Source organism: Taudactylus pleione, unplaced genomic scaffold, assembly GCF_031769625.1.
Source record: "Taudactylus pleione unplaced genomic scaffold, aTauple2 ptg000615l, whole genome shotgun sequence".
Classification (NCBI taxonomy): domain Eukaryota; kingdom Metazoa; phylum Chordata; class Amphibia; order Anura; family Myobatrachidae; genus Taudactylus; species Taudactylus pleione.
The window spans coordinates 226,038-238,319 of NW_028285017.1; positions in this window are offsets into that span (position 1 = coordinate 226,038).

The following is a 12,282-nucleotide window of genomic DNA, read 5'->3' on the forward strand; positions in this document are numbered from 1 at the left end:
AGTAGTAGTCCCCCCAATTAGTGCCCCCAGTAGTAGTCCCCCCAAGTGGTGCCCCCAATTACTGCCCCCAGTAGTAGTCCCCCCGATTAGTGCCCCCCATGAGAGGTCCCCACAATTACTGCCCCCAGAAGAGGTCCCCCCAATTACTGCCCCCAGTAGTAGTCCCCCGAATTACTGCTCCCAGTAGTTGTCCCACCAATTACTGCCCCCATTGGAGGTTCCCCCCAGTGGTGCCCCCAATAAGTGTCCCCAGTAGAGGTTCCCCCCAGTGGTGCCCTCAAGTACTGCCCCCAGTACAGGGTGCACCCAATTTCTGCCCGCAGTAGTGATACCCCCCTTCCAATACATAGCAAAAAAATAAAAAAATTATAAAAAACTTACCTGCATCCACACTCCTGCTCCTGCTGCAGCTCCCGATGCCGCAACGTCCGCATGTCAGCCCTCCCTGGCTGGTGCGCTCTGCATTATGGGAGAGACGTCATGACATCATGATGTCTCTCCTATTACCCACTGCAGGAGCTGGATGGAAGCCTGGCTCTTGCAGTGGGTGCTGCAGCAGCCAATGAGAGTCTATCTGACTCTCATTGGCTGCTTTTTAACACACACATCGCTGCCAGCACTGGCGGAGATATGTGTGCAGCAGCAGCAGCAAATGAGAGTCTGTCTGACTTTCTTTGGCTGCTGAATAACACACATATCGCTGCCATTCTGGTGGTGATGTGTGTGTTAGCTCAGTCTGAGCCCGCCTGCCCCCCTCCTCCTGACGCTATTGGGCAAGTGCTCAGGGGGAGGGAAGGGGCTCAGCTGTGCAGCACAGGACCAGCACTGGAAGCCTAGCGCCGGTCCTGTGTAAAAGTGTAGCGCAGACTGCACTCACTGCTGTCAGCACTACACGGGCTAACTAGGGCGGGCCGGTACCATGGCCAGGAGCGCCCCCCCCGTGCCACTGGTCCCACGGTGCACAGGGCATGCACCCTGCTTGCCCTGCCCTAGTTATGCCACTGCTTGTAGGTAGTACAGCATCAAAGTGGTGAGAGTCTCCTGAATTAAGACACACATCACAGTACAGGTACTGTAGCTCATGTAAGAAGTCTGAACTCTAGCTGAGCTCTGGCTCAGTCCTACCAGTTGTTGCAGGGGCAGGCTGCCTGAGACTTGTATTCCACTTATAATGAATACTAATATTAACTATGTTATTACTATTAACCTGTGCCCACCTCCACTAGGGATGTGGAGAACAGCCCCTAGGCTGTTCTTCACATCCCTGGTGGTGGTGGATATAGGTTAATAGTAATAACATAGTTTTTATTTTTATTTCATTTTGGGTGGCTAGGTCAGCTGCAGATTCAGATAAGTCTGTTTCCTGGGTCAGCAAAGATTTGTGGGTTAGGTTTCAGGGGCCTTGCTGAGTGTCTTTCCAAACTAGGTTGCTGGAAACAATAGGGAACATCTGGTATGCTCAAGGTGTTGTTTTTTCATCTCAGAGGAAAATTAATGACTTAGTTATATGTACTGTACATATGTGGATTTGAAGTGTGTCATCAGCTTAGATCTATATATTGTTTGGTTTCTAGGCCTTTCCATACAATTTTCTACTTTTGCATAGGGCCTAAACTATTTTGGTATAGTTATTGCATTTGGTGCTTTTGGATAAAGCTATTATAAATTTTTATCATGCAGTATATAAATGTGGGAGCATTGTAGTAAATTCCAATTTATCCTGTATAGTTATGCATTTTTCTACCAGCCAAATGTGGTGCATTTAATGAAGGTGGTCTTTTGTATTATTGTGAAAAGTTTGTTTTGGAGCATAGGTCAGGTAGACTATGTCTGGTGGTGTTGTACTGGTTTTGTATCCAAAAGCTTGCTGTGGGGGAAAGTATGACTAATTAATAGCCCAGATGCAGATGGATTGTTGGGTGCACTCATATTCATGGAGATTGTTTGGGAACTATTGACCACCCCAACAGGTGCAGTAAATCCACCTTTACAGATGGAATAGTTATAGAAGGTTCAGTTGGACACTTTAAATTTTCTTTTAAATTGCACCAATAGGGTTTACACCACACACAATCCAATTGTTGTTTTTTTAGTTTGAATTGTTAGGCAACACTGATTAAGTGCTGACCTTTTTATTTGGAGATGAACACAAACAATATAGATATGTCCAGCTACATTTTTGCCGATCACGCTACAAATGTGCACATGCATAGTGCCATGTGATTACCCGCAGCAGCATACGCTACTGTATACTATGGCGTGCACTGCAATCGCACCATGCAATCCTATGGAAGTTCGGGCGCAATCGCACTGCACGTATCCACTCGCAGGTGCACACCTCGTGCCATGTGTGGTGCAATTTGCTGCATATGCAGCAACGATGTAGCTGGACACTTCTGCACACACCGCAGCTGTTAGTAGGTTTATACTGTACATTTATATAAAATTGGAATCATACTGTTTATGCTATTTTCTTTCCAGCCATTAGTAGTAGTCTCTAAAACAGGGACTCACTGCATAATATACTATATCATTGTTTTATTGAGCAACCACGTTAATCAAATATAAGCCTACTACAGTCATATAATGTATGCATATATATATATATATATATATATATATATACATTTATATACATTGTGCAGTTTTCTTTGGCACTATCTATTTGTGCCTGCATCAATTTGTATACATTATGCTGTTTTTCCTTTTTTTCTCTTTTTTCTTGATTGTTTATTTTGTTTCCATGGTGCAGGGGAGCACACTGCTGACTCATCAATTGATGATGTCATCTATTATGTGTGGGCCGGGCGGTTACACCATCCCGTTTCCGGCTCCAGGTGTCACTCGTGGTGCTATAGATGGAATTTAAGGTAAGATTATTTTCATTTACCCTTTGAGCCTGCTGAAAGTGCCGCAATAAAGAATAATGAAACGTTGCCATGTTACATGCTGCCCTAAGTCTGTTATTCTAACAAGTCGCAAGAAGTGCTGCACCATTGCTGTCTATATATATAAATACACGATAACCAAGGTGGCACTCGGAGTCTTCAGTAACAGTGAAACAGACTGTGTTTAATCAACATTTCGAGGAATGAGTCCCTGTCTTCAGGTTACACACATGATAACATTCAATGTGACAAACTTAAATAATCTTACTTCCCTCCTACCCCGCGGTCGCCGCAGCCATCACCCTCAGGACTCCGTCTCTCTCCACTTCTGGGATTGACATCTCCACATCTACCGGAAGTGATGTCATGGTGACCCAGCAGGGGTGGCCATGGGAACGCTGTAAACAAACAAAACAGCGAAGATCATCACAAACAAACTATCTCTCAATGGATTATATGTTAAATAAATTCCTAGTCAGAGGGTACCCCCTGAGAGAATTAAAGAAAGCTAGAGACAAAGCTCTCCCTCAAAATAGGGAAGAGTTATTGAGAAATGTCCATAGTAAAGTAAAAAACAAGAAATTCCCATGGGTCAATCAATTTAACACTGTCAGTAAAAACACCAAACATAGGGCAAAACAATTATGGCCGTTGGTGTAGACTGACACATAGTTACCATTATTGCTCGACACAAAAATTATGCCAAGTTATACCAGAGCCAGCAGTATTAGAGACAGGGTGGTCAAGACAGATATCATGGCTTTTAAGAAGCCCATCAATTAGCATTTTTTGAGTAGGAAAAATGGTAACTTCAAATGTCTGGGGTGCACGATATATAAATATTTAATTCCAGGCGAGGAGATTAGACATCCGTACTCTGGCAAAAAATTCAACATTGCATTTCTAAGTTTGTAATTTAGGTGCTGACATGCCCATGTGATCTCTTCTATGTTGGGAAAACTGAGCATCAGTTTAAGGAACGGATGGCCCAACATAGAAGTGCCATAAGGGCAGCACTGTTATCTGGGAACAGTGATCAACTGGTAGCTCATCATTTTGCCTTTTTAAAACATGGGATGGCTACATTAAGGTACAGAATGGTGTACTATGTGCCTCTTTCAATAAGAGGAGGCAATAGGTTCAAAATATTGATGCAGTTGGAATCCAGGTGCATTTTTCGGTTGGACACACTTGCTCAAAAGGGCTTAATGATAGTCTTGGATTATTATTTGGAACAAGCTGGTTATTTAACATAGCATCATTCATTTTTTTTTATTTAGTATTTTGGATATGCAGTAGTAGTTATTTCAGACTGTGTAGGGACTTACACAATGATAGCTTATAGGCTTAGTAAGCCAATTTTTTAATAGTCTTTTTATTTTTTTATAGTCTTTTGTTGGTTTTAATGCTTTCTCTTGTTTTTGGTTAGTTATTGGTGTTTATTAGCCATGGGGTTAATCCCCACACTTTCTTATTACCATGCAGGTGTTGTTCTGAAAGTCTTAAATCAAATGGTTTTATATATGCAGAAAATTAAATTTTGCTACTTTTTTGCACATCTCACTCCTGTTATGAACATGGGTTCTATATATTTTTGTCACATATCTTTTAATGTTGTTTAAGTAATGTCACCATTAATGCATTTTCTTTATTTTTATCAGTATGTATTTTTCACTTATAAATAACATGGTTACACTTGGACTTGTTACACATGTTGACACATGATGGCATCAATATTTTAGTATATCCACATTGAGAGATAGTTTGTGTCACGGATGTGGCTTCTTTAGACTGTGTTCCCAGGCTGGGGTTAGGGTTAGCTTTATTCAACTCAGATGCCCTCTGGAGGAGACTAAGTCTAATGAAGTTCCTATGCATGAAAGAGGATACAAGGTCAAAAGTAACTAATGGGTGAGTGAAGGAATAAGGAAGAGACTACGCCAGCACTGGGTGGTGCCGAGGTTGTAGTGTGGGTGCTGGTGTAGCTGAGGCAGAGTCAGCAGTTCAGGAGCTACTAAGTGCGGCCAGGAATCCGTAAGGTGAGCAGTGGTAGTTCAGGCTACTTGGTGCTGCTGATTAGCCGGGAGATGAATGGTGGTAGCACAGGCTACTTGGTGTGGCTGGTTAGCCCTGAGGTGAATGGTGGTAGCACAGGCTACTTGGTGCGGCTGGTTAGCCATGAAATGATTGGTGGTAGCATGGAAGCTACTTGTCATGGCTAGGAGCCATAAGATGATTGATGGTAACGTGGAAGCTACTTGTTGCGGCTAGGAGCCGTAAGATGGTTGGTGGTATCGTGAAATCTACTTGTCGTGGCTAGGAGCCATAAGATGATCGATGGTAGCGTGGAAGCTACTTGTCATGGCTAGGAGCTGTAAGATGGTCGGTGGTAGCATGGAAGCTATTTGTCGCAGCTAGGAACCGTAAGATGGTTGATGGTAACATGGAAGCTACTTGTCTTGGATAGAAGCCGTACGATGGTTGGTGGTAGCGTGGAATCTACTTGTCATGGCTAGGAGCCATAAGATGGTCGATGGTAGCGTGAAAGCTACTTGTCGCGGCTAGGAGCCGTATGGTGACTGATAGCAGAGAAGTCAGCAAGTACTTCATCGTGCAGTGTGGAGGTTTTCTTAGACAAGCTAAGGGGAATTGTTGCACTGGCAACTAGTTGTGAGATGTAGGGATGCTTTTATAGGAAGTGCAGGATGCTGACTGGCTGGAAGAGAAGGAGAAGCAAGTTCATTGGAGGAGATCGCATCACATGGGCAATCCAAGATGGCCATGCCCATGGACCGAAGACCCGCAGCAGACCCACGTGTGAGACGCCGGACCAGAGACTGAGAACAGAATGCAGAATCTGCCGGGGACCTGAGGGAGAGACCGCCCGCAGGAACAGACTGGGGGAGAAGCAGAGAGCCGTGTCGCAGCGTCCTGAGAGGTAAGTGCCGGAGTCTATTTCTGGGGTCTCTATGGTGGGTTGTGACAGTTTGTTAGTGATGATTTACGCTGTTTTGTTTGTTTACAGCATTCCCATGGCCACTCATGCTGGGTCCCCATGACCTCATTTCTGGTAGATGCGGAGATACCAGTCTGGGAAGTGGGAGAGACCGGAGTCCTGAGGGAGGTAAGATTATTTAAGTTTGACACATTGAATGTTATCACTTGTCTGTATCCTGAAGACAGGTACTCGTTCTCCGAAACATTAATTAAACACAGTAAATTTCACTGTTGCTGAAGACTCCGAGTGTTGCCCCGGTTATCGTGTATTATATGTTGGGGCTCCAGTCCTCCAAAGGAAGGCAAAGGAGTAAGTGACCCCATGGTGGGTTTTGAGTGCCTGGTTGTGGAGTTTATATATATATATATATATATATATATATATATATCTGTGGAATATGATACGTACTATATGTCTTGCCATGTGCTTCAATGTTTCTGCAATGAACATATTTATCGACACATATTCATTAAATAATTGTCTTATCTCTGCATGTCTCATTTGCCATATATATTATGATATCTTTGGAAAAGTTAGCTCTTACATATTGTTTCTTATGCTTTCATAATTTAATGTGTTCAGTTTTATTCATATTGATAATACTGTATATCTTGTCAGAATAAAATATTAGTCAAGTGCTTCATAAACTGATAGAAAAATCTTGTTAACCTTATAGATAAATTAGATAAACTGATGGGCTTTTGTTAGGTGAAAATTATAATTCTAATATTAAAAGCATCCGATGGATGTTAAATGATAATTCAGACACAAATAGAAAAATACAATTTTGGGTGGATTATCAAAAATAAAACTCAAGGCCAAAATATTTCTTACAGTAGCTGTGATATGGCATATAGGATGAAATAATTGTCCAAACAACTTACCGTACTTCCAGCGCTGGCATACATTGAACATTAGAGATAGTCAGATCAAAATGTTTTTTCTTTCACAAATTGCTTGAAATAGTTATTTACATGTTTGTAATAATCTATGAGGATTAATTGTTTTGTAGGTGTAATAGTTATCATAATGGAAGCAAGATAAAATGTATAAGGTAAAAAGCTATCTATATGAGAAATTAAAACTTCAGCACATCAGTCATAAAATAATCATCTGGTATAAATAGCCAGGGGAGAATTGACAAAGTTGTCAACAAAGGAGAATCTATGGAAACATGCTGCAAAGTACAATACTTAATAAATTAAAAACATCAAACTGCATTGACTTCTAACTGGGAGATATGTTTAAAGTGTAAAAATTACCAAGGTCTGGGAGCTGTATTTAATTTTCAGGCAATTGTCTGAAAAGCGTATTTGTTTTGCTAAATGAATAAAGTAAAAATATATTTTTTTTGTCAATTTTCTCTAAAAGGTTGTGGCTTGTTCTTGTACTCCATTCATTTTTTTTTGTAATCTATTTTGAAAAAACACCTTTGTTAATTGTAATTAGAAAAAGTTTCCAACAATACTGATTTAATTCCCTGTAGTGTTATACTCATTTTGAATTAATGTCACAAGCTGGCGCTATAGGTTTCCAGTCCGAAGACTGGGCGCCAGAGGGAATAGGCAGGGATGCAGCAGTTGATGAGGAGGAAGTATATTAGATCTCCTCCTTGGCTAATTCCGGGTGTTGGCGAGACCTGACTAGGGGCGTGGAATCTAACTGGCTGGTGGTTTTTACCAGTGACCCCTCTAAGCGGGATATGGTCTTAGCTGCACCCAACCAGCAGGTCACGGCACCCTAGTCAGGGACACAGGAATTAGCAACTGGCAGAGAAACAGAGTGGCTTGAATAACACTATGATTATATTGCAGGAGAACGGTACTGATGGAAATCACTGTTGAATGTCTCTGGGGATATCACTGAAGAGTAAAAAAGGAGAATACAGTACACAAGAAATTGCATGTAGAGAATACACTGGAGAACAACACAAAGTAAATGCACTGGAGAATAACACGTGGATGATACACTGGAAGGGTCACATGAAGTGAATGCACTGGAAGTAACAAGTAGAGAATTCACTAGATAATTTCATAAGAGACTAGCATTTGGATTAAGAATTGCAGCATAAGTGATGGATGCAATCGTAGGATAAGTACCGGAGTAGAATACTTAAAGGCGGTACTCAGATTACGTACAGAGTATACACACTGAGGATCCAGATGCAGATGAAGCACTGTAGAAGAATACCTGAAATCAGTACAACGATGATGTACTGGATACCACTCTGGTGATCCAGATGTAGGTGAAGACTGTAGAAGAATACTTGAATTCAGTACACATGTGATGCACTAAATACACACTCTGGTGATCCAGATGCAGGTGAATAGCACAGAAGGAAAAACACTAGAAGTCAGCACATGCAAACAAGTGCTAAAGTTAATCACTGGAAATCAGCACACTGATTAGTGCTGATGTATGTCACTGGAGTTTGGAACACAGGATAACACTGAAGAAAATCACTGGAGGTTGTCCATGGAAACAGTACAGCATGGAGCAGTAATAGCACACTAGAGATCCATACACTGGAGAAGCACCGAAGAGTAACACAGAATGGAGCGTGGAGATTTGGAATAGCCACGGTCTCTAGGAGTACTGAAACAAAGTTGAACAGGCAACTTCCTGTTACCTGGAGTCCTGCTTTATACCCTTAGGTAGCTGTCCATTGGAGGAGAGAGTCAGCTGACAGCTGGCAAGGCTACCATTGGATAAGGGTCTAGTCAGGTGATACAGACCAACATTGCTGTGCCCATGACTGCAGCCAAGGAACACTCCACAATGGAGCATCACATAGAAGTTATAGCAGACCCTGGGGAGAATACTCAGCGCGCCACCCACTGCTAAACCTGGCATCTGACCATATAGAAGAGCAGGGGAAGCCGGCGCAAATGTGAGTAGTGGCTGACTTCAGGCTGCATCCTGACAATTAATTTGTCCTAGCTAATAATCAATGATTTATCTTTAGTGTAAACAATGTTGTTGATACATCTGCTGAACCCCGTTATGCACTCAGTGACCCCAAAGCGGCAGTGGAGTGTGCTTAGAGTGCATGATTGCAGCATCTTGGGAGGGGGTTTATGCTTCTCAACTGTACTCCTGGGTCCCTGCAACACTCTCTGTGCCCCTGAGTCTAAATACCCTCATATAGATGTGAATATTCCAAAATAGCTATACTGCTTTTAGTATATTTACCATGATTGATAAGGTCACAGAACTAATGGTGATTCTCTAGTTAGTGGTGATCAGGGGTGCTGAGAGGGTGTGCACAAGTACTTATTACTTTAAAGGAGGATAAATGGAGATTCTCCCCATAGCAACCAATCAGATTCAAGCATTTTATAGAATGTAGCAGATAAATTATTGCAAGAATCTGGTTGCTATTGGCAACACTTCCATTAGTCCTTTTACCCTTAGTGTTCTAATTAGAACAAAGATATCACACAATATTTATCTCAATTACTCTTATAATGCATCAACATACAATTATTGTAAATATAACAATACAATCTATGCTACTAAACATTTAAAAGTGAGTTTCCTTATTCCGTTAGATAAATTATCTGGCCAGGGATTTTACCATTCCTAAATTTTATGCTATCATGCTATCATACACTATAAATCTAGCTGATGTGAACAATTGAATATGACATTCAATTGCAGATGTTGGATGTAATTTGATTTCTTACAATCAGTGGCTATTCCTTCTTATTAGTACTGAAGTAGCAGTCTTGTGTCTGATGATTTATTTTACTTTTGTTTTATAGATAAGCAGTTTTTGCTTTCATCATTTTTATGCTGTATAATGACCATTTCACTCAGATTTATTTTTTCTGCAACTTAATTTTTATATCTATACTGTATTGTCCCAAGAAACCATTTCTTTTGATGGCATTTTCTTTTTATGGCTTTCTTACCCACAAAGTTTACTTTTAATGTCAGAGGTAAAATGCTGTCAAGTTGAGACTCAGTTGTATTTAAACTAACTCCACTGGCATTCTTCACACATGAGATAGATGGTTGGTGGAGTTGTCTGTTTGAGGTAAGTCTTGTATCAGCCCTGATGTCCCAGCAGGAGCTTCCTTTTGTTCCAATATCTGGTACATTTTAACTGCAAGCGTATTCATTCAATTCCTTAATGTAACCATCTGCATTAACTATACATGGCAATGGTACACTAAAATTTGATACTGTGCATATGTATATTAGTACTTCCTTGTCTACAGCATTAAACTGCAAGTGAACATTTGCCAAGGAAAATGTAAGCCCTTACAAGCAGAGCCCTCTTCCCTCATGTGTTTCTCCTTCCCTTACTCATACTATCATCTTCTCCTAACACCCCACAATGGCACCTAACACTTGGTTGCTTACACCCTGCTGCTTGTTAAGTGTTTTGATAGCTAACACAGCAATGGTTTTAAACCATGTCCTTGTCCTGCATTGTTTTTCTACTGTAAGTCACTGTTTTCTTGTTCGCTCACTTGTTCATGTACTTTGTAAGGTGCTGTGGAACCCTTGAGGTGCCATATAAATAAAGGATAATAATAATAATAATAATAATAATAATAATAATAATAATAATAATAATAATAATAATAATGTGGGGTGATGTCACCAGGGCACTGCATCTTACTTCTCACTGGCCCACTACAAGCAATGAGAAATAGGCACATTAATTTGAAGACGATTCGCAAAATAAATCTAATCCCAAAAAGTTTTTTCAAGCTTATTAACAGTAATATAAACTGCAACCTAATATACTAGGTCACTAAATGATCAAGCTGGATCAGTCATTTACTATTTGTCAGAAAATTGGTTGTGTACAAAACAATATGCAGACTATCATGGCTTGATGCTGAGTTATGCTTATGCCAGTATGCTTAGTGTTTCTTGCATGGAAACATTTTTTTATTTTTTACAGGTGTGTCAATTTAGCATTAACATATGAAATATAATAAATTATAAAATGTATACAGATTAAACTGTTCAAGCTAAATTCAAGTAATGCCAGTTCAAACATGTTTGAGTTTGTTCAAGCTTAAATGACTACATGCCGTAACATAGTATTTTTTTCCATGAAAGGTATATTAACTTTGAACTCAAAAACAGTTGTTTGTTGAAAAAATTAAAAACATTTTTAAAATAGTAAAGAGCAGACAAAGTAACATTACAATTAAAGGACCGTGGCCTGCACTGTGGGAAAGTGAACAGCCTTTCTGTCACCATAAAAATATCTTTTACCACCTCCGAGGTACCATAGTTACACTTTCAGCAATGTAATTAAAAATCTTCAGACACAGAAAGTAAAACATGATTAAAACAGCTGCAAAGTTCCCTCATGCTTACTTTAAAACATAAATATAAGCTTCTGAAAAAGCCAAATAGATCTAGACCTATGACAGGGTGACACTAATTTTTATAATTTGTTTTTAATTCATTTTAGTTAAATTCTGTAGTTACATATTTAATTGAAGGTTTATTTTGCATATTTATATGAATCTATTTACATTATACGAGGGTTGTTCAAAAAGTACTGCCTAAATGCTCATAACTGAAATAATATGCAACATTTATTTGAAACTTTGTCAGTTTGTATTTTAGTATGTCTGCTAACTACAGTATATATATATTTTTGTTTAGGTAGTACAAGAAATACCATGGAATCAAAGATGAAACAAAGAGCAGTCATTGAATTTCTGGAAAAAGAAGGCTGCAGTGCTACAGAAATCCACAGAAGACTGAAAAAAGTGTATGGTGAGCGTACAATTGACTATAGCAATGTCAGAAGGTGGATGAAGCATTTTTTAATTGGGAGAATTGTCCGTGTGCGACAAACCTTGTGGTGGCAGACCATTAACTGCAGTGACAGCAGAGAACCGACACAAAGTCGATGCCATGATTCAGAAAGACCATTGTGTGACCATCAGAGATATCAATGATGAACTTGAATGTAGCCATGGCACTGTAGAAACACTAATCAATGATTTGGGATATCTTAAAGTGTGTGCTAAATGGGTTCCAAACCAATTAACCGGGGATCATGAGGCCCAGAGGGTGGAAGTGTGCAATGACCTTTAGACCAACTTTGAAGCCAACCCTGAGACGTTTTTGGAAAATGTCATTACAGGAGATGAGACCTGGGTATTCCTTTATGACCCAGAAACAAAGGCCCAATCAAAGCAATGGAAACACCTAAGATCACCTAGGCCAAAAAAGTTTAAATCACAGCGATCCATTAACAAAGTCATGGCCACATTCTTCTGGGATTGCCGAGGTGTTATTCTCATCGATTGCTTGGAACAAAAACAATCAATCAACAGTGATCGATACATTATTACACTTAAGAAGCTAAAAGAAGCCATCCGCAAAAAAGGTCAACAATTCGACTGTCAGATGTCA